The sequence below is a fragment of the Pectinophora gossypiella genome, chromosome 17, assembly GCF_024362695.1.
Source record: "Pectinophora gossypiella chromosome 17, ilPecGoss1.1, whole genome shotgun sequence".
Lineage (NCBI taxonomy): Eukaryota > Metazoa > Arthropoda > Insecta > Lepidoptera > Gelechiidae > Pectinophora > Pectinophora gossypiella.
Window position 1 is genome coordinate 3,641,594 of NC_065420.1, and position 24,785 is coordinate 3,666,378.

The following is a 24,785-nucleotide window of genomic DNA, read 5'->3' on the forward strand; positions in this document are numbered from 1 at the left end:
ACTGAGCCATCAGTTAGTAGTACCCTGGCTGTATTTCGATACAGTTTAAGGTTTTAAAATTGAATCGTTTTTATTATACTAGTTTTTCACTACGACTTCGTCTACATGGACTTCGTACAAACTATCATCACAGTTGGAATCCTTTTTCATCTTCCTAGCATTATCACGTTTCGCACGGGGTCCACTTACCTAATCTGACAATTTGACAGGTCCAGTTTTTACCGAAACGACTGCCTGTTTGACCTTCAAACCCACCAAGGGAAAACCAGCCCAATACAGGTTAGGTCACATACCTCCTAACGCATTTCTCAGGTATGTGGGTCGGACTTCAAAATAGCTGGCGAGGTGTCATCTAGCAAGTACTACATTATATCTACTACCATACATTTAAAACCGTTAAGTCGTTATTAGTCATAAAAATGGAAAAACATTGTTAAATATTGTGTGATAGGTAGAAAAAAAAATGTATTTTACTAGTATTCGTGGAATTGATAGTGGTTATTAATAAATTGTCAGAAACAGTCACGATTCGGATATTATGTTATCACAGTGGAATAATCAATCAACTTCAAAATCTGCCAAATAAAAGTAAGAATTTTTTTGTCAAAAGAAAACATAATACAACTACGCAGTACAAACAAATCACCAACCATTAGATTGTTCGAAAAAGACAATAAAAGTTCCGTCATCGATTCTAAAATGAGCCAAACGTAGTACTTAAATGTAATGTAGCTATAAAATTAATGAGGCTTTCATTTCGGTTGAGGTTATTTCTGTGTGGTATTCTGATAGATTTTGTTCCACATCGCTACTGTATCGTTGCGAACGCCAACGATATTGCTACTGCATCTCTCTCTCTCTCTCTCTCTCTCTCTCCTTGGCATTTATTATTCCCATCTGACGGAGGGGTCTGCCTTCTTCGTACTTCTCTTCCACTTCGCTCTATCAGACGTGTCGTTCTCAGAGACGTTACACATGCACAGGTCTTTTTTGACCACATCCGCCCGTCTTGTTTTTGGTCGTCCTCTCTGGTACGTCTAGATTGGCTGTAACATTACCCACATAATCTGGAAGATATCGCTACTGCATAACTACAAGAAATCACCGTAGGTCACTGCACGTCAGCACACCACCAACATACTTAATTATGCTATGGCTACAGGTGGGGCCCATGGTACAACAAAACCAGGTGGGTTAAAATGGCCACATCGAAGCAATTCATCTAAGAAAGCAATAATTATTGCAATTTGACATTTTGCGCATATAAAAGTAAGTGCGCAATGCAAACAAATGTCAAATAGCAATATTGCTTTCTCAGATGAATTGCGTCGATGTGGCCATTTTAACCACCCAGGTATGGTCAAAAGTGACAGCTAACATTTCAAGGTTAACCGCGCTAACGTCATCTCACCCTCCGTTATTCTGTAAAAAATAATACCCTCTACTAATGTTTTTATTTTACTTTGCAAGGCATTTTGAACTTTTATTAAAAGATTTAGAAGTAATAGTAATTAAATACACTGGTCTATAATTTGCTTAATTTTCTATAACTCCTTGAAATGTAAATTTCATGGTAAAACACATGGCTTTTTTTTTGAATTGAGCATACCTTATTTTTAACCGACTTCAAAAAAGGATGAGGTTCTCAATTCGTCTGTATGTAAAATGTATTTTTTTGTTGTACCTACTATGGTCGGTCGGGCTCCTTGAGCTCATTACTCGACAAGGACTCTGTTTAAAGCCGTTTGGTAGCGTGGGTGTGCTACCACCAAAGAATGTTTTCGGGTGTAGAACTGAGCATAGTACCCCGCTAGCCACAAGTGTGACTAGGGATATCGATCCACAAGTTGGCAGTGTGACTAGGCCTGTCGATCCAACGGTGTTATATTGGAAATTGTATATACAATACAATACAAATACACTTTATTGCACCAAAATAAAAAGAAATAATTACAAAAAAGACTCTTAACTAAGTAAATACATAGCATGCGTAGTATATTATGTGCGTCGCGTTCTGCAAACTTCGGCAGCGCGTTCTAGGACTGCATTGAATACTGTGTGCGCCATCTGTGAAGTATAGGCGGAATTAGCTGGTCAACTAGTTGGGTCCGCCACGGCCATACACCTTACTGTTTATGCTGGCGGTTCTTGCGCCAATATCTCCCACTATAATGGAAATATTCCATATTCATTCCGAGTTAAATGAAAAAAATTATCTTCAACAACATTCTTTGAACGTAGATTATTCATAAGATATAAATAAACCATCCATCCAGGGACCCAATTTTTCCTTTCACTAACACATTTCTATTTCAAGTTTTGATTCAAAACTAACATCGAACGCTTTGTTTCGGCGTTTCCAACAATTGTTGACTTTGTTTGCAACAACAATCCAAACTGTTTCACTGGAATACAGTGTTTATTTGTAATAGAGTTGTGCTAACTAGCCATTATTTTTAAAATAGAACTGTCCCGAGAATTGTATATTAGCTCTATTAGAACAATTGGTATCAGGAACTTTACACAAGTTACAAACGTTGTGTGGGTTGTGAGGTGGAGTACCAACCTCATCAACCCTGTTTTTAGGATTACTATTGAGCCGCCAAAGACATCAGTACGTAGTAACCGGGCCCAATGGCTTAACGTGCCTTCCGAAGCATGGATCATCTTACTTTCAGACAATTAGGTGATCAGCCTGTAATGTCCTAACCAATCTAGGGACCACAAAATAATTTTTGTGATATGTCCCCACCGGGAATCGAACCCAGGACCTCCGGACCGTGAGCTCAACGCTCAACCACTGAACCACGGAGGTCGTTACGATAATGTTGATTAATTCTTTCCAATATTTTTCTTCTTAGACGACGCCCTGAGCCGAGGTTCGCACCCAACTGGACTCCCTCAGGCTGTGCTGTTGTCTTAAACGTTGTACCGGGTGAGAGCCTTCAGCGCTCCCCATTTGTCCGGCCAAGTAGTTAATGCCATCTGCGGCAAATCTACAATAAGTCACGTCAAAAAAAGCTAAGCTTTCTGATTAAAGTCAGGTCAACGTCAGGGGGGTTAAAAAGGCCACAACGAAGCAATTCATCTAAAGTAGCAATATTGCAATTTGACATTTGCGCATATAAAAGTAAGTGCGCAATGCACACAAATGTCAAATAGCAATATTGCTTTTCCGATGAATTGCTTTGGTGTGGCCTGTAACGTCGACTCACTATCCACATGAGTGAAGAACTTTCCGTTTGAAGAAATCTCTTCCTGGTTATTATTACTTACTGGTGTAAGTACGCAGTCGTTAATCGATTCGTCCAGTAATCGATTATGAGCCCCTAAATAATCTAGATATCGACGTGCCTGTCAATAATATCGATAGTAATTGTAGATTTTTCAATATCGATACCATGTATATTCATATCGATATTTAGATTATTTAGAGGTTTAGACAATAATTGATATGCAGTTATTCATTTTCAGAAATAACAATAGAAATCAGGGCCATGAAATTGAAAAAACATGTACCATTGAACCAATCTGCTTGCCTTCAGCAAACAAAAGATACTCGTATTTTTCTTAGATATCCATTTATTAAGTCAATCAGTGGACATCGCCTTGGGATTTAAACCCGCTAGTAAGTACAAGATGTAAGATGCAAGCGAAGGCGGGAGATATCTTATAGAAAGAAAAAAAACAGAATAATTAATTGACGTGACTTGTAGATTTACCGCAAATGGCCAAAACAAACTTGGCCGGAACTCAAAATCAAAGATACACGCAAAATTTGATACATAAATAAAATACACAACAAAAAGATTTTTTGTAGAGGATTTGTGTCCCTTCTAACATAATGGACTAATGTTATGGACGACAGGCTGATCCCTTATCACCATAAGGCCCATCATATCCAGCTTACGACATCGTATTAACAATATCTGCAAGCTGTCTTTGATTACTTGTGGCTCTATTACATAAATAGCCTATATACGTCCCACTGCTGGGCACAGGCCTCCTCTCAATCAACCGGAGAGGGTATGGAGCATACTCCACCACGCTGCTCCACTGCGGGTTGGTGGAGGTGGCTCTTCACCCCATAAGATTTTTAGGTCGTGAGTTTATATTCGTACCAAATACTGAGGGGGATGATTCAGATCATGATTCTGAGTTCAAGTCAAAAAAAAAGTAAAAGGAATTTTCATTTTTTTTAAAACATAACTACCTACTTAAACATTTTTATGAGTTTTCCGACAGAAAATTTCACTTGATCATGAGCTGAATCCCCCTTAGTATTCGGTACGATGAGGAGCTCGTTGGCGCAGCGGTAAACGGGCTCGGTCTGTGATTGTTGAAGTTAAGCATCTTTCGCAAAGCCTACAATATCCTTACCAAACAAAGGACCGTCTCACAAACTGATTTCGACAATGTCCCCATTGGGAATCGAATCTGGACCTTCAGATCGTGAACCTAACGCCTTAACCACTAGACCACAGCTGTTACAACTCAAACTTAAAAATGTTTTCTATCTTTCCAGGTAAACCCGCTGTCAGCTCGTCACTAGCACCACAGACAACGGTCTCAATATATCTTGATAAAATATTAAGTAGACCATCTCTCTCTAGTAATCTTCACTCGACAATCATAAGGGAAATATGATCGTGTAAATTTAGAATAAGCACGTACGTTGGCGTGATATTACCCTCATTTAAAGGGAAAATTTTCAAATGGTAATATTCTGGCGTTTTAGAGAAGAGTATTCGCGTTAGGATCATACAACTGAAGTCGGAAGAAAGGAAACGTCACCTGGAAAAAATGGTATCTTAGCAATAAGGCTGCCGCTTGTATTTATTGTATTGTAATGTTAATGTACTTAAGTATGTTAATTTTAGATGGGGGTTATGCCGTGGTAGCCCAGTTGATAGAACGTTTGCCTCTCACTTTGAGGTCGCAGGTTCGAATCCAGCACAGGCGTAAACAAATGATTGTCGAATTTGTTTTCAAATGAATTTGTTTGGATCATAAATGATTATCACGTGCTCAGCTCAAAGAAAACATCGTGGACATTCCCGAGAAATGCATTTCGGAGGTATGTGATCTAACCTGTATTGGGCTGGTTTTCCCTTCGCGGGTTGGAAGGTCAGACAGGCAGTTGCTTCTCTAAAAAAATGGACGTGTCTAAACTTCAGTTTAGGTAAGCGGACCATGTAAATAACGGGATAATGCTAGGGAGATGATGATTTTGAAATTCAAATACTTACAGAGATGGATGTAAGTTCTACAAACACGTAACATTAGATTAGACATGTCTTCACCGATAGGAGGTAGAAGCGTGAATTTACAATACAAACACATATAAATATTGTTATGGCTTGCTATTCTGTCTTTATTTCATGTTTCTTACTTCTAATTTCGAAACCTTGGCCGCTATAATAATCGCCCTAAAAAAATATTTAACAAATAATTGGACTATGAAATGAGCACACCGCTCCAACGCGCATGCGCGAACGAAGAAGATACTGAGTCGGCGCGTCAGAGTGCGCAGCCATCTTCCGCAAATATCTGTGAACATGGTGTGTGTGTAAAACTATAAACTATCTTTAAAATTATACTAAACAATTAAAACACTAAACTAATTATCTTAAAACTATTACTAAACCGGCCGGGCACTAACAAACTAATAAAATACTAATAAGACATAGAATTAAACCGAGGAGACCAGTGAGCAGCGGCGGCCGAGGTAAGTCTTAGTCTTATTCTTTTTCTTTACACCTTTTATTTTGAAGCGGGCCAGGGCAGTTCTCTCCCCACGTCTATTCTTTATTCTAATTTACAAACCCATTTTTCTATAAAATTTCATTCCAATTGGCCTCTGGCTTACGCAGCACGACAGAACGTCCGTTCAAGCCACGCCAAATATACAACCACGCCGCATTCCCATTGGGAAAGGTGGAGGTGTACAGTCATGAGCAATACAATGTACCCACTTTAGGACTCTGGCGCACTAACATATTTGACATTTAGTGAGACTTACAGTTCAATTTGTCAAAAAAGGTTAATGTAACATGGTACCAAAGTGTATACATATTAATGCTCGTGACCGTACAGTACATGCACCCACATAACATAGCTGGCGAGGAATGTGTGGGTGGAGCTTATAATGTATGCAATTTATATATTGTATAACTAGCGACCTGCCCCGGCTTCGCTCGGGTGCAATGCTGAAGAAAAAATGAAATTATTTACGACATCACATTAAAAACCTCAAAAATAACAGTATTTCTCATAAATATCAAAAATAACAGTATTTTTCCACTATTTAATGGATGTTATTATACATAATAAACCTTCCTCTTGAATCACTCAATCTAATAAAAAAAACGCATCAGAATCCGTTGCGTAGTTTTAATGATTTAAGCGTACATAGGGATATAGGGACAGAAAAAGCGACTTTGTTTTATGCAGTAATAATAACACAGTTGGCTTAACGTTTTTGACGGCGATGTGGCTCACCGCCTATCATGTTGGTGTAACAAAAAGCTCGGTGAGGTGTGGGTACTTAGTTCATCTTGCGATGGTTATACCTCTGACTGTCCCAATTGGGATACGTTATGTTATCTATAATAATAATATGAAAGAGAACGGCCATTGACTGATTGACTCACTCATCACGAACTCTCAGAAACTACAAATGCGAGGAGTCTCATGCATGGGGATCCTTTCAGGACGTAAGTGCTCACTAAGTCGGATTTAACGAAAGGGGGTAGAAAGGGGTGGCAAAGTTTGAATGAAACTGCTGTAATAGGGTTTCACGCGAACGAAGTCGCGGCTAACAACTAGTGTTATAATAACAGCAATTTCTCGCAAACTAGAATATTTAAGCAAAACTCTACAAAGTCAGTTTACGTCAGAGGCAACTTAAATATTTATTCGCTTACACGTAAATTACTAAGCGTAAAAGTAGTAGCGCAACTTTATAAAAATTAAAGTTATGCGGGTTACGGTTTAGCAAAGAAATCCTACTTAGTGAACGCAAACTTTCACGTTTGCGTTATGCAGCGCCGTAGCAAGGCAAGACGGCGGCGAAAGCGCCACTCGATGTCACTTAGAGGTGATATTCGTAGAAAAATCCGACTCGCGCGCCGAGGGTTTCTTACAAATTGCCGTAAATTTAATCTCAGGACGTCCACCACCACCTCATGATCATTTCGATAAACCTACGTCTTGCTTTTATTATAATTGTTTAGTGGAAATTTGATATTTTTGTGTGTTGCGCCCTTTTATAATGAACTAATTCTATTCTATTCTATACATTTTATCAAAGATAAACTAAAGAAGGTTTTAACTTTACCGTCGAAAAACTATTGATTCTCTACATCAACCCAGATCGCGATTAGTTTACCAACTGCTAATAAGTTTCTGATCGCAAAAACATTTACTTTTGCCTTCTTATCGTGTGTGTTGTGAGGTATATTAGCAACCCCATCAACCCCGGCGTCAGGGTTACTACTAAGCCGTCAAAGGCCCCTGAAATGACTCGTGTAATGACCACGTACTTACATCAGTAAGTAGTAACTGAGACCAACTTCGCAGTTGAAAAACTATTGTTTCCCTACATCGACCTCGGTCGCGATTAGTTTACCAACTGCTTATATGTTTCTAATCGCAGAAACATTTACTTTTGTGATTGAATAACATATTAACGATTATCGGATTTTTTTCTTCACTTGTGCTATAAGAAAGACCATTTTTGCCTTTCATGATTCCAGTTAACTCTATGGGAAGTAACATTATTATGGCCATTTTTGGTTAATAGGCTGATCTCTCGTCACCAGAAAGTTCATCATCGTATCAACAGTGACTGCAAGATGGTCTTTATTTATTTATTTATTGAGTACAACTACATCATATATATAAAACATTCACAAGTAATACAATTACTAAAATTAAGACTTATATTATGACAATTACAGTGTACATAGCATCTACAAATTAGTAATAAAATTAACACAGCAGTCTCTACTTATTTAAATATGAATAAAATATGAAAGTAAAGTAGAATAAAAAAGTATGAATTTATGAATTTACTTATTACTTACTAGATAGTTTAGAATTTGGACTTAAGTATTTCAGGACATTTCTCACAAATCTTGAATGAGTGTCATGGAACACATCAAGGTTTTCAACGCGACCATTGGCGAAATTGTATTTGTTTAAAATTCTAGTCATCGGTGATTGCAAACCCAAGTTTGTTTTAGACGGAGGGGTGTAAAAGATGTTTTTAATTTTATATCGAGGATATTTATAGGGAATTTTGAGTGAAACTGTTAAGTAGGTGATCGCAGTGAATATGTCCATTGATTGTGAATATGTCCATTGATTATATGCCCATTGGTCTTTGATTACTTGTGGCTCTGCCCATCCTATTAAATATAACGGGCGTGGATCTGCGTATGTCAAATTCATATTTTTAATCAAACGTAACATAAGCTCACGACTATATCGCAATTGAAACCATGTCGCATTAACTTTTTTAGCAAATTAAATCGTAAGTCTCATTAAATGTCAAATATGATAATGCGACAGGGTTCTAAAGTGGGTACATGATATTTAGTTAGACCAACGTGATATTTTAGTATTTAATATTTTAGTCAATTTTAATTTAATAAGTACTTTCTGGGATGAAACGAAATGACCGGTTGTCACCTATTTCTGCTTCGTACGGCACTGGAGCTACGATTCAACTCTGGCGCGGCTGCCAAAGGAAAGTCGACTCAAGTGGTTTACCTTCGTTCATGAAGCGTGAAATTTTAACGCGATGTGAAATTTAGATTTTATTTAGAAGCTTTTGAGAATGAGGAAGTTTATAACTAACCGTCGATTAGCAACTACAGTTGGTAGTTTGGTGTTTGCTGATTCAAAGAACTTAAGTTCAGTTTTCAAGCCGCTCAACTCTCTTAACTAAATATTAAAGCTGGGTCCAAGAACTTCTTGTTATGTCACAATCTTCACTATTTCTGATCTTTGTGTAATTTTCTCAACTTATGGTTGCCTGGATGAAATCGCTTTAAGCGATAACGCTCGTAAATTGTAGTCGGGACCGACTGCTTGACGTGGACAAAGCAGGAATCATCTTACTTTCCTACAATATGGTGATCAGCCTGCAATAACCTATGGATCACAAATTGATTTTTGTGTGTCCCCACCGGGATTCGAAGCCGGTGATGACATCGTGAGGCCAACACTCAACCACTAAACTACAGAGGTCATCATTTACCCGACTGCGGCACAACAAAAAGGAGGGTTATGTGTTTGTTTTTAATATGAAGATAAGATTATGCCAATTAAAGGACGCCTTATATACATATATAGACGTATAGATAGATAGATATGTGGTTTAAGATATTTATTTCCCATAAGAATTTTACAATTCACTTATATGAGAACTTAGGTTACACGTACAAAAATATTGCGACGAGAATATAAGCGGACGATTATAATTTTAAAGGAAGGTAGTTGTCGATCATAACATAACTTAGGAATACTCAGCTAGCTTACGATGCGGCAAAAATACACAGATCTGCGTTGACTAGATATGGCATGGCAATCCAGTTTTGGTAGTTATTTTATTAATTTATTTCAGTAACCATAATATTTATAGATGCTTTTTTTATTGTTATGTATGTGTATTGTATAATGTTGATTACTTCATAGATAGATATAACAATTGCTTGTAAAATTACATCGATACAAAGTAACAGGCGTTGGACCACCCGTCTGATAAGGCAAACAGCAACCAACTCCGAAGTAGCAATTGGCGCAACTTTGTCCAAACTGCGTCGACAAAATAAGCAGAAATTTTGATGACAGACGCCGGGAAAATATTAAACCATTTGAATCCCATCGGTATATTTTATAAGCTCACATTACGATGTTCGAAGTAATATTCGAAAGAGACTCCTGGGGCTAGACGATTTTGTTTCCAAATCGAAATCAGCGAAATCTTTCCCTATTCTATTTCCAAAATGTCTCTTTGTAATTTACTGCATTATTATTTCGTTCGGTTGTACTGTTTTGGAGACTTTTCCTTTAGAAATTGGTCGCTAATAAATTAACATTATTTTAAAGAAAACTAGAAAGTCTCGGGATACTGGGATCCTACAGGAGCTCTTAAATAAAACCGCGGCCGTACTGTTTATTGAGAGACGTATATTGAGAGACTGGGGATGACACATACAAGCTTACCCTCCATTCAAATTCAAATTCAAAAAGTTACACTTTGAATCGTCAATTTTTACATAACGAACGTCTCATCCGCCTAAAACTACTGCAGCTTCTCACAACCTGTATAACCGGGGAAAAGAAGCTGCAAGAAAAACCTCGGCACAGGGCCCTAGACGTTCTTTAAAAAAAAAACATAAAATATTTTTATAAAATTGAGTAATTTAGCTGCCTAATATCAATTATTAATACTTGTATTAACTATTTACTTAATACTACCTACATTTCACCTGCTCACTTAATTAAAAGAACTGGAGGCAAAATAATAAACTTAACCTAGAAAAAGAGAGAACAACTACATTTTGATCTAATTAAACATTTTCCTTATTAATTACTTACTTACATCAATCATATTTCTTCAAACCCATACCTCAATGGCGGTTTGCGAACCCGTCCGTATCTTCGGTACCGGCGAACTCGGAGGCGTCTATTGAGTGTCTGAGAAATTACCTGTGTTTTTATTGTTTCTGTTAAATCACTGTCTTAAAGCTGTTCAAATATAAATTGTGAATTTCAGTGGGATATTATTTGTATTACTACGGTACCTGTGACTTGTAACTGTGAAGGAAAACATCGTGAAGAAACCCTAAGGTCGAGAAATATGTGTATAATCTCGGAACTGGTACAGATTTTCGATTTGGAAGGATAAATTCCCGGTCGCTCCTATAAAAAACTACACGTGTATCTATCTACCTTTAGGTTAGGTAAAGCGGACACCGAGAACACGAAATGATAATTTAGAAGAAAATACAAGGAACTTACAAATAATAATATAAAAACAGCTTGTCCGTTTTCCGCACGAGTAGATATTGGTTTTATATTTATAAAGCAAGTGGACTGTACAAAAGTGGTTTTACTGAACAAGTGGAATTCAGCGGTATTTAGATCCACAATTATTATTTTTTATCTTTCATATTATATTTCTTTGTAATAGATAATTATGAAAAACTCGGTATTTATGTCTATATAATTCCGTCAATAAAACAATGTCTATATATGTACTTATAAACAGGAATTATAATATATAACATAATACCGAGACAATAACAACATAATAACATATTATTAATAACAATTAATTACATATTATTTATTATGTTTTTTTTTTAATACAACCAGCACGCGCGGCACGAATTATATTAAGGATTTCGGCCGATAAGCACAGCGAATGCTATCTACGCAGAGAATCCATCGTGTATCGGTCTCCGTGGTCCAGTGGTTTGAGCGTTGGGCTCACGATCCGGAGGTCCCGGGTTCAAATCCCGGTGGGGACATATCACAAAACTCACTTTGTGATCCCTAGTTTGATTAGGACATTACAAGCTGATCACCTGATTGTCCAAAAGTAAGATAATCCGTGCTTTGGAAGGCACGTTAAGCCGTTGGTGCCGGCTACTATTTATCGATATAAGTAAGTAATCGTTACATGAGCCATGTCCTTTGGCCCTGACACGAGGGTTGATGGGGTTGGTAATCCACCTCACACCCCACACGATAGAAGAAGATCCATCGTACGGCTCAAATTTAAATACAAAAATATCTTTATTCAGTAGGTAACGTAATTACACTTTGAATTGTCATTTCTTAAATAACGAACGTCTCAGCCGCCTAAAACTGCTGCAGCTTCTTACAACCTGTACTGGGCTATTGGTCGAAGCCCTCGATATAATTCGCGACACGCGGCGCAGTTACTGTGCCGCGGGGGCAGGTTACAACTAGATTGTCTTCTGATTACCGGTGGCTCTGTCCTCCCCATTAGGGATAACGGTCGTAGTTTTTTTTTAGATTTAAGTGCGTGTATGTGTATGTAATTTAAATACAATACCATTCGCATTAGGAACCATTTACTTTATATTTATCTACCTACAATAAGGTGACCACTAAAATGACATCCGAACACCATAAATACAATATTCGACGAATCGTAAACTGTAAAGAATCTAACTTCCCTATCTCCATACAGTTACAAAAGTTAAATTGCACATTAATGCGGCGTCCAAAGTTTAATGTAACGGCAAAAACCGTTATTCCAAAGCTCGATTCCGATAAATTCCGGTATTTTCACGGAGTTCATTAAAACCGGTAAACGTTTCACTTAATTTTAGTGGACTATAGAATTGGCTTTCAGTAGAACTGCTGTGCTCACCAAATTAGACGCAATCATTTCAAATCATGGATTTGGTTCGTTAGAAATAATTGTCCCATTTAGACGTCGCGCCGTCGTTTGATGTTTAAACCTTGTTCTATTTCGACTTTTATAATTTTAACTTGCGAGTTTGACGCAAATTCGAAATCTTCGCTGGAGTCTATAGGTTCTTCTGTAAGAATAATTAATTAAGTACCTCTGCGTTTCACGATGAGGTCTGCGTTTAGTAATAATTATCTTATAATATGCTTGGGATGTTTGGACATAATTTTCTGTTACTCCCACTAGAAAAATACACAATACAACAATAATTATGTAACGACTAGAATCTTCTTACCTTAAAAGCGGTTATTGCCAGGCATATGCCCCGCACGCCATGCATCGCACGCTTAGCAAAATGCGTGTAGCTAAATTACATAGACGTGGCGAAGCATGTGCTACGCACCTATAACACGTAACAATATTGCGTGCGGCGTACGGCGTGCGGAGCTCATGCTTCGAGTTATTCTTGGGGATAACGAAGTGATTTTTTTAACATTTCCAGGGTTGGAACCCGGAAACCACAATTGCGAGCCCGTTCCATTGGACCACGGAGGCCATTAAGTAAAAGTATCGTAACATAATATAGGTCACAGTCTTCATCTCAGTACCATCTCACACATAATTATTATTTTTCTTCTCGCAATCGCTACATTTTTCTTGGGTTGTCCCGTACGTACATCCCTCCACATGTTCTTCTGAGTGAGTAGCTATGAATAAACTTTACAGTTATTCCACCAATTATGCAATAAAAAGGTAAATTGTCCTTTATTGTGCCCGAAAATATCCATTTTAAATTAAACCAATTTTAGCCAACTGAAAGTAATTTGAGCCTCGAAATATCACTTTGTTTTTCTTTCGACGCTCGGTTATTTTTTCCATTGCTGAACTCAAATTGAAATTTATCTCTCACTATTTGAATGCGATTTAATTACTTATACTAAAGTGGCATCGTATGCCCTTTTTACACGTTTGGATTTCAATTATTACACTGCAGTGACCGCTGGTTCTAGCCGTAAGGGTACCTCCACCAACCCGCAGTGGTGCAGCGTAGTATGCTCCATACCCCCTCCTGTTGATTGAGGGGAGGCCTGTACCCAGCAGTGGGACGAATGTATGCTGTTCATATAAGTTATGACTCTATAAAAGCTTCTTTTACCTATTTTTTGTTAAAAAAACGGGGGGGGGGGGGATAAATCGTTCACATCGAAGTAGATTAATTGCATCTAAAAAAGCAATATTGCAATTTTACATTTGCACATATAAAACTAAGTGCGCAATGCAAAGAACTTTCAAATAGCAATATTTCTTTTTAGGTGAATTTATTTGATTTGGCCTTTTTAATCCCCCTGTTGTCTGTTGATGACAAACGCTACGATTTAAAAAGATTGAAGATGAAATATACGGAAATGAGGTAAGTAAATTGAACTTACATTTTAATAGTTCGACTTTGATTTTCAAACCGGGGAAACTCCCTCACTAACCAGGGCACAGAGATACAAACTTTATAAACAAGGAAATAACCGATGTGCCGGGGCAAATGCCAGTTTAATACAGAGATACGAGAAGATATACTTTAAAGTCACGCCCATAAACCACAATTTATAGTACACAGCCACTTTTGGAATAATGTTTATGTTAACATAATACCTGTTACTAAGTCTAAAATTTACTTACCAATCATAGGTCAACTAACCAGCATCACCCAACTTACCAATAGTAGTGTACTAACCAACCATACAAAACAAACAACATTCAAATGTGAAATCAGGATGAAATTATTATTAATTTCTAATAGTGATTTGATCTGAGTTTCTTGGTAAGTACTTTATATTTATTAGGTTTTGCTTTTACTTATTCGATCCTTTATTGAGCTTGGTTGGACTTGAGTTCTAAGGACCTCCTTAGGATAATAACAACCGTTTCGTTATTATTATTTTTAGCCCTGGTAATGTATTATAAGTACTTACTTTTTCTTAATAATTAATAATTAGAAGTGGTAATTCACTTGAATTACCAACCGCATCAACACTAATGTCAGGGTTATTATTGAGCTGCCAAAGGCTTCTGACTTCTATCAGTAAGTAGTAACCGGGACCAAAGCGCGATACTTAATGATGATCATTATCTCTCTAGCTACACTACTAACTACAACTAACTTACCAGATGTCCCCAACTTACCAACAAAAGCACACTTACCAACGATAGTCAACTTGCCAACACTACGCTTGCTAGCCATACTTACAGAGTACGCAGATGGAATCAAGCTAGAATCACATGGTGATTTGCGGCGCCGCGTCGGCTGGTAATAGCAGCGCTTAGAAGCAATTTCCTTAAGCAAACATACGACAGACTAACTGTTGACGTATGTGCGACTGTGATTCAAGCCCAGGCGTATCACACTAAGTTTACACTTATAATTAGTATCGGTCAGGGGTATTTGTTTAGTACTAGCAGATAGCAACAATTATTCGAACATTAAAGAACTTTTTTTTATTTAAAGAAGGGACCCCAGCTATGTAGGTTGTGAGAAACTGCAGTAGTTTTAGACAGATGAGATTGCGTAAAAAATGACGATTCAAAAGTAAAAATAAAATAAAAAGTAATATACATATATTTTTTTTAATTTTAATTTCTTCCAAACGTAAAATTCTAAATTTATTGGCTAGATGACAACATAATACTTACAAGAAACAGATTCAGGGTATATATACATACATGTAAGATTAATTTACCTAGTTTAAGCATTTTTATATTTTTATATATATTTTTTTGTAGTAAAATGATAACATAAAATTTTAAAATTTTTATTTTAATCAAATATAAATTGGAGGAGCCATATAGGTACCCAACAATGGGAGGATACGGGCTGACTGATGATGATGATGATAATCAAATGAGAGTTTTTACGAAACGTCATAAATGATATATTATCTGTGTGTTGATGATTTTGATTCGCGCGTGAACAACAGTAAAATTTGTACTTACCTCTGAATTCAAATTTATATACAAGATAAATCTATTAGTTGATAAACATGGAAATTAGCATTCGTTTGTATTTGGAAATGCAATGATTACCAAGGGTTTATATGAAAAAACATAACCCTCCTTTTCACTTCATCACAGTCGGGTAAGTAGAAGCACTGTGTTCATTGTTATAATTCGTAAATAATTCAAAAGGAAATAACAATGTGATATTTTTTAAGATCGTTTTTGGGGTGTAAGTATATGATTTTATATCTAAGAAATTTTACTATATTTACAAAAAGAAAGCATTTCCATAAAGCACAAGCAAAATTTTGACTCCATAACTGTACCATATCTGTTCAAAATGCTAACAAACTTTGCTCTAATTAATGATTTACACATCATAAAACTTTAAAACATACAGGTTTACCTCAATGATTAACTTCGTCAAAGCCATTTCTAGTTGATTGGCATTTCCATTAGTGGAGTGCATTACATTATAACATTTCTTTTTATATCATTGTACAAAATTTAATCATAAACCTATTTATGAATTTAATAATAAAACTTTTGTGTGTGTGTGTTAATGTTAATATTAACTGCTTTGTCTGCAATTATTTTTTTAAAATTATGATGCTGTGATGTGTATTTCGTTATTCAAGAACAAACTAAAATATTAAATATACTTTTGAAACACAAAAACTTCTACAAATACAAGAGTGAAAAGAGAAGGTGATAGTGGACGACAAAGATGAATCAACAATTATTAATAATTTTATTTGCCCTTGTATTAACAGTAATATGGTTTATAGGAGCTATACTTTCAATATTTAATTTATTAGTCAGCATTACTTCATGGATTGTAATACCAAAATGGCGAACGTTAAAAAATTATGTATTTTTCAATTTATTCCTTATATTTACTCTTGTAAATGTCCTGATTGTACAATACAGTTTGAGTTACGTTTATTTTAAAAAAGCAAGTGTGTTTTTAATTGTATTTTACTACAGCTCAGCGACGTTTCTTGGTCACTCCATTACCTCCTGGTTTCTCATTATGACTGCAGCTTTCTACATGGACATAGTAAAAATTTTCGTAAGTGAAATACAAAGAATAAAACTTAAATGCACCCTTATTGCCTGGGGTTTACCATTAGTATTGACTGTTATTAAAATTCCCAAAATTATTTCTATTACCAATGATTATAAACATAAATATTACAATGATACACACTATAATTTTAAGAATATGTATGAAGACACATATTCATTAGAGTTTATAATGAATATAGCAGATGCTGTTATGATACTTGTAAATCTGGCAATATATATAAGAGTGATGTGTTCTTTACTGAAAACTTTGAATATTCAGAGGTCATCGCGGAACAATGTTTGTCAGAAAATCCAAATTGCTTCCCTGACTTTTGTTACCAGTGGCATTATGATGTTGGTGTCAACAGTTACAGAGTTAATGATCACAGATGTTAATCAACTTACATTCCTCAAGATGCTTACTCTATTTGTAACCAAACTACAATTTGTACTTGTGAATATATTCTTTTTAATATTAAAATCAAATCGCAATCTGTGGCGCGAATATTGGAGGAACAGAAATGGTCGGCGTTCAAATCGAGAAGATATTTGAAGATGTCGTTTCTTGAAGAAAACTATTACAGTAAAGGAAATAATAAATGCAACAGCCTTCAATTATGAAGCGAACCACACACCAACAGTGGCTCATATTGATTACATCAATTTTTTTAAAAGGTTGGGCCATACACGAACGAAAGAAAAGTGAAGTAATTTCAAAATCAACTACTCTGGGTTTTAGAAGACTGTAATGGAAACGATGTTGGGCATGAAATTTGAAAACAAATAGAAATAATGGATACTTAATAAAATTTGTGTGACTGCAATGAAAGTAGTTTGACATATCGTGTAATTTTAGAGACAGAAGAATTGTATTTTTTAAGTAAGAGTGATCTACCTTTTGGAGACAACAATATATTATAACGTCTATAAAATGTGTGATATGTTTATTATTACAAACGTCCAACTAGTGAACAAAAGCTTTTTCATATGGAGAATACATGCAGGTTTTTCTTCATCCTTATTAATTATACTTACGAGATCTAAGTAAGTACTACTACTGCTATAAGATTCAAACCAGCAAACTTTAGAGTTGGCATTTTTGGCATTTTGGATTTTGGCATTTTGAATTTACAAAACATTGTTAAAACTGAGTTTATCTATATTTTCAAGAATATTTTTTTTAGATCTTAGACACCATACAACCGTGTTATGCTTCAACGACAAATGTACTTGGCAGAGTAATGTTAGTTGGCAGGGAGTCTTTAAGGACCCCGCTCAACCCAAACGTGGCCAGAATTAATATTATCCTTAAAATCAGCGGAGAAAACGTTCTCAAGTAAAAGGGACACACAGAATTGTCAAAGACACGTTCTAACAGAGACGGATTAAGGATACGTTTTTCAGACAGATACTAACACCCGTATTCTGAGATGTTAACTCGCATATTCCCCGATTCCATTCTCAGTTGCGACCTTAAGGAAGATACATTGTTTTAAGTTTTCGCAGTTATTATCATAATTAAAACGCATAATAACGGGTTCTTACCGCGTTCAAAATAGGGATATGAGACTCCCGATATTTCGACACTGTTGCAAGTGCCATGATCACGGGATGACTGATGAGATTGGAGTGGAGTAGGTAGATCCATAATTTTCTACGGGCAGACATATCTGTCTACCCTCTTTCTTTGCCGCTTGTGTATGAACGCGGTAAGAACCCGTTATTGTGTGTCTTAAGGAAGATATTAAATTCAGCTCAAAATCGGCATTCTGAGTGTGGTATTAATAAACTAATCTCAGCTTCGAGACTGCCGTCAGGATCATGTCAATGTGACAGTTCTAATATAAAAACAGGGACTTGAGCATAATCTTGAGGGCAGTCTCAGTTGAGATTAGTTTATTAATACCAGCCTAACACCCGTATTCTGGACGTTCACTTGATTCTCCCTTCTCCGACGTCTCAACACAACAACGTTCAACGTTTCGTGGTCAACGTTTGTATATGTTGTCCTTATCTCTGTATTTTGTGTCCATTGTGCTCAATAAAGTATTTTATCTATCTATCTATCTCAATCTTAACTCGAGAATACTATTGCATTGCATGACGTCATTATTTTCGTATTGTTATGTTGGTAGTATGATATGCTCGATTCCAGTGAGGAAAATCCCCAAGTCGAAGACGCAAATGTCAAAGAGACGAGAAAGTTTCGAGTTCACATCTTGGAATACGGGTGTAAGTCATGCCTGTAATTATCGAAGTGGGCAAAATGGGCGGCAAGTAACCAGACAACCTGTAGCCACTCTTGGTCACAGAGTACATAATAGTAGGTGCTAACGTAGCTTCGTATGAAAATCCTCACATAAGTAGATAAATGTTAAAGCTTATTATAATAGAAATACATTATCTTAACACTAAGTTTATGTATTTTATTGCATTCTTTTACTCGCTACAAGTCTTGCAAAGATGCAAAAAATTATCGTGCACAAAATATTGAAAATTGTAATCCTCGACAAATACAGAACGCGGCAGATTATATCAAAACCTTTGCTATTCACGAACACAGTTGGCTCGACCATTATAGACGGCGACACGGCTCGCCTCCTATCACGTTGACTAACAACGGTTCGTCTTGCGATGGATGTACCTCTGACTGACGTAATATACGATCCCTACGACCCGATTACTCTAGCCATAGAGGCAGCCAATCAGCTCGCAACACCAAACACTTCAGAACCCCGATTCAGCGCTTATCGCCATCGACCCACAAGGTTCGATTAATTCTTTCAAATATTCTTCCTCTCGAGTGGCGACCACGTGTCAGACGACGCTCAGTGGGTAGGCCCACTACAAGGTGGACCTACGATCTGGTGAAGGTCGCGGGAAGCCGCTGGATGCGGGCAGCGCAGGACCGATCGTCGTGGAGATCCTTGGGGGAGGCCTATGCCCAGCAGTGGGCGTCATACGGCTGATGATAATGATGATGATGATTCTTCCTCTCAGACCACGCCCTGAACCGAGGTTCGCGCCAAACTGGGCACCCTCGGGCCCGTTGTCTTAAATTTTGTACCGGGTGAGAGCCCTCAGCGCTCCCCATTTGTCCGGCCGAATAGTTAATGCCACCTGAAGCAAGTCAAAAAAAAATCTCCCACAGAACTTTGGGATATAGTCGCGAGCTTATTTTTTTTTTGCTATTAAAAAAAACTTTCCTCAGTTTATTTCACGCAACTTGATTGATTGAAAGACTTAAAATTACTTAAAATAAATGCTAACTCAAGCGATTGTATTCTGGAAGGTACTAAATTGTAATTGCTAGAGAAAAACATATTCTGCTTCGTCTGAATACGTCTGCACACGAACGCTTAATAAAGAAGGCTTAACGTTACAAAGACTCGAGAGGTTTTTCAAGCGTCTGTGAACGTTCAATGTATCCTTAGATAGAGTAGAGGTATACAGCCTTACATTCAGGAATTTACATTCCTGGTAAAATTAAGGGTGGTTTCAGAATAATGCTACTTATCGTAGACGTTGAGGAGCTCGGTGGCGCAGCGGTAAACGCGCTCGGTCTGCGATTGTTGAACTTAAGCAACTTTCGCAAAGGCCGGTCATAGGATGGGTGACCACAAAAAAGAAGTTTTCATCTCGCGCTCCTCCGTGCTTCGGAAGGCACGTTAAGCCTTGGTCCCGGCGGCATCAGCAGTCGTTCATAACCACCAATCCGCACTGGGCCCGCGTGGTGGTTTAAGGCCCTATCACCCTAACCATCCACAGGGAAGGCCCGTGCCCCAGCAGTAGGGACGTTAATGAGCTGGTTAATGATCTAGACGTAGTACGGACTGTCTGCGGGCAACACGCATTTTTCTGTTGGTCCAAACTCCACCAATGCATGCTAGCAGCGCGTGCGTGCATGAGAGCGTTATATGCGTGTAGTACAAAAGGATGTTATTATTGAGCAATTGATACTTAGTAGTATGAAACGTTGTACCGGATAAGATCCTGCAGCGCTCCCCATTTGTCCGGCCAAGTAGTTAATGCCATCTGCAGCAAATCTACAATAAGTCACGTCAAAAAAAAAACAAAAAAAACTTATTACTATGAGTGTCAAAGCGTTGCTAGTAATTAGCACAATTGGGTCGCGTACTAGGTTCAAGATAAATTATGAAATTCTAATTACTAAATAAAGACAGATCTGAAACTAACGAAAAACTTTTTTTTTTCTATTTAACTTATTTATAAATTTTTATCAAGAAAAACGTAATAATAAGTCCGCCATTTTGTCAGATTTTTCTATGACATCACAGTTTGCTTTTTCATACATATTCCATAGTTCCGTTTTTGACGTTTAGTAAAAAGTAACTGATTTGAGAGTTGGAAACTAGCATACGAGTTTGCTTTTTTTTTAAGTAAATGTATACATATACATTTAAAGAGCAAGTTCTAATAACACATGACGTGTTAATAACAGCATTCTATTGGTTATTAAAAGCACATCTCTCCACTTAGTCCGTTGCGCGTTGTCTTATCGAAAACAAATAATTATGACGTCGTAAATTATTGTCATGTTGGCAGAAAATTTTTTCAGAACAATGCAGCCATAAATAGAAAAAGTTGAAGTTGTAAAATACGAAACAAATGAAATCGTAACTGTTGATTTTTTGTTAATTGAATAATTAATTTTATCAAGTTTTGACTTTATCCTGTGAAAGTTATGTTTTTTTTATACCTTAATGCGAAATTAAAATGTTTTAGCAATGCCAGTTTTATCTCTGTAATGAGCAGTTTTTAAGTTTTGCCGATTAAATTATGTCAATGAACTAGCTTTGCGACTGCGACGCCGTCTGCGTGGACTTTAGTTTTCTCATGCTGCAAACATGCTAGTCATAGTAACATGCATATACATACATTCATACATACTTACATACATACTTACATACATACTTACATACATACTTACATACATACTTACATACATACTTACATACATACTTACATACATACTTACATACATACTTACATACATACTTACATACATACATACATTCATACATATATACCTAAACTCACACCTAATTCCTACCGGGGTAAGTACGGCCTCCGTGGTCCAGTGGTTGAGCGTTGGGCTAACGATCCGGAGGTCCCGGGTTCGAATCCCGATGGGGACATATCACAAAAATCACTTTGTGATCCCTAGTTTGGTTAGGACATTACAGGCTGATCACTTGATTGTCCGAAAGTAAGATGATCCGTGCTTCGGAAGGCACGTTACGCTGTTGGTCCCGGTTACTACTTACTGATGTAGGTAAGTACGTAGTCGTTAAATTAGCCTTGTCAGGGTCCTTTGGCGGCTCAATAGTAACTTTAGTAGTGAAGTAGTTAGTTTAGTAGTTTAGAAGTGTTTCATATTTAGTAGTAGTCGACTATTGTCAACCGCAAATACCGCCATGCAGATTTTATAGGATATCCATGTGTCTATATGCTCATTATTCAGGCCACTAGCCATATTAGTTTTCTGTATTTATAAAAGGCTGTGTAGTTCCTTCGGGCACGGTCGAGCGATCAAAGCGGGTGACGTCACTAGTGGATGTGGCACATTATTGCCGCTAATAAACCTACGTAGCTACAACACCACTGAGCGCATGATAACCATTTATGTTCCAAATATGAATTTGAATTCAAAGTTTTGGTTTTCCCCGAATGGTAAGGCAAAGGGAACTATGCCCATACAGCCATGTCTAACGTATTTTTTTCTTGATGATTAATGAAACGATGACAGGTGATGATGATGAAACCTAAGCCCGCACCCTCGGAGCAGACTCCTACTCTGAACCCCAAACGAATTAACTCAAAAGTCCGCATAAACTTTCGAGTTATGAAGCGGCTTGTTGGCACGAAGCGAAAATAGGTAGATACACTTTGTTTATTGAATATTCCGATATAATAACACTATCGCGAATGTTTTCCGGCTAACTTAATGCGATCATTAACCACAAAACACCACTTCGTATTAATTATTTAGATTATTCAATGAAGAAATCAACTGTCCCGTTCCCGCCAAAAAGCCACACCTGTGATGAATTGGAACCGATTTGAAAATCTTATACAAACTTTTCGTGTTCGTTCGATTTTCAAGTAGTTAGTGGGTCACATCGTCGTATCTGTCATTTTTAACGAATCTGATTTGCACCTTTTGATATTGTCAATAAGACACAAAATACTTTAGCAAAAAATTGCAGATACGTTGTAAAGTCAGTTACGACATCACGTCATAAATAAAAGGGAGGGCCGCGTGATGACGAATCCAATTTAACTTCTCTTTTCAACTTCAGACTCAAACTTCGTTACCTTCTGTCTTCAACGAATTCCACGTATGAAGTTTAGTTAAAACAATTCAGCGGACTCATCACAGAATGCCGGGGACTAAACTATGTTGAGAAATGTTTTTGTAAGGGCGCGTACGCAATGACAGCGGATAGCGGGGCATTTTTTAACATAACTCATTGTATATTTATCTCAGATGGGATTCGCTTGATCGCAAACGAGAGTCGTTAGATGAGCCATGACAAGGGCCCTCGGCGACTCAATAGTAACGCTGACTCCAGGATTGATAATAAAGGGTAGTGGACTCAGAACCCATACGAGAGGTAAACAATTTATTATTGTTATGATAATCCTCTCTTCTCTCTCATGCACAGCCATGAAAGAAAGTGCATTTATTCGAGGCAATGACGTCAAAAATCGCCTGAAACAGACGTATAAGGCCAATGATGAATGAATACTCTCAGAAAAAGCTGACTGAGGGGGGGTAAGCCGAATTGCAAACAATTGTGACAATCGACAGTGACAGTGTTAAAATATCCCCTGAAGTGTCTAACTGGTACCCTCAGGTCTTTCGTCTTTAATATTGTACCTGGCTTCTGATTATGATTATAATAATGATTTGTTACATTACGTTTGGGTGAAGTGACCCAAAACGGGCCTGCAGCATTCTTCTCTCGTATGGGTTGTAAGGCAATGACTGATATCATCAACCCTGGTGTCAGGGTTACTATTGAATCGCCGAAGGCCCCTGACATGGCTTATGTAACGACTGCATACTTACTTAAGTAAATAGCAGCCGGAAACGACTGTAGCAGTCGGGTCGATATCGGAGTTCTGAAGGGTTTGCTGGTAACTCAGACGCGTAACATCAGATCACCAGAATAAAGCCGCCAGTTTGTGCTGTATCTATCGCCCATTTGTGTTTTGTTTTGTATGTTGTCTGCAATAAAGTATATTTGATTTGATCACGACTTGCCCAGCAGCGGGCGTCGTACGGCTGATGATGATGATGATCACGACTATATCCCAATGGAGTGGACAGAGGTACATCCATCGCAAGATGAACAAAGTACCCACACATCACCGAGCTTTCTATTAGACCAACGTGATAGGTAGTGAGCCGTATTGCCGTCTATAATAGTCGAGCCAACTGTGTTGAACAACTCTAACACATGTGGTTTTCTTAATCGCTACCGCTCCGCCTTTGGCTGCAACTCCACTACCCACTAACTCATCCGCTCTGCGATCCACTGATGCCCAGTATGCGACCTTCGGCTATTCGGCCACTACAAAAACTATTTAGGTCAAAGGAAAACTTCGTCAAAGGTCCGAAACCGAACACTTATTATTACCCCGTAGGTCTTCCTTCAAGTGATTGAAAGTTTATGCTCACTTATCAAGTTTTATAGGACAAGGACCGTGGTTTGCAATAGCTAGATATATAGGGTGTTAGTCCTCTCAATATTCGTTACAATGTGACTAAAACCCCGAAAAAAAATAGAGATAGCCATACAAGTAGGTATGGGTGTTAGTGATACCGTAACGAGAACTTTGAGGGGTGATTCAGACCATGATTCTGAGTTAATATCAAGTGGAATTTTCCGTCGCAATAGTATGGAACTGAAAATAATTAGAAAAAACACAAAAAAAAATATGAATTTTCCGACAGGAAATTCCTCTTGATATCAACTCAGATATATTTGATTGCTTCTATGCTGTTCTGGGTGCTTCTATGCTGTTCTGGGAGCAAATAAAAAACGTAGAAAACGTTCAGCTGCTTGTCTTCCCGGGCATGTCGTAAAAACCGACAGAGGGATTGTGTCATCTAACATGATGGACTAATGTTATGGGCGATAGGCTGATCCCTTATCACCATAAGGTTCATCATATCCAGCTTACGACATCGTATCAACAGTGGCTGCAAGTTGTCTTTGATTACTTGTGGCTCTGCCCACCC

General features: G+C 37.5%; 1 protein-coding gene across 3 annotated transcripts in view; it reads left to right on the forward strand.

Moving 5' to 3' along the window:
* LOC126374417 (hemicentin-2-like) overlaps positions 1–24,785 on the forward strand; it is a 418,670-nt gene that overhangs the window by 346,264 nt on the left and 47,621 nt on the right. Inside the window, exon 1 of one of the 3 annotated variants that reach the window (XM_050021063.1) lies at positions 15,566–15,584. The exons of the other annotated variants lie outside the window; for them this stretch is intronic. The gene's annotated coding sequence lies outside the window, so the exon portion shown is untranslated. Of the gene's footprint in view, positions 1–15,565; positions 15,585–24,785 lie in introns of those variants that run through there. 3 annotated transcript variants of the gene reach the window in all.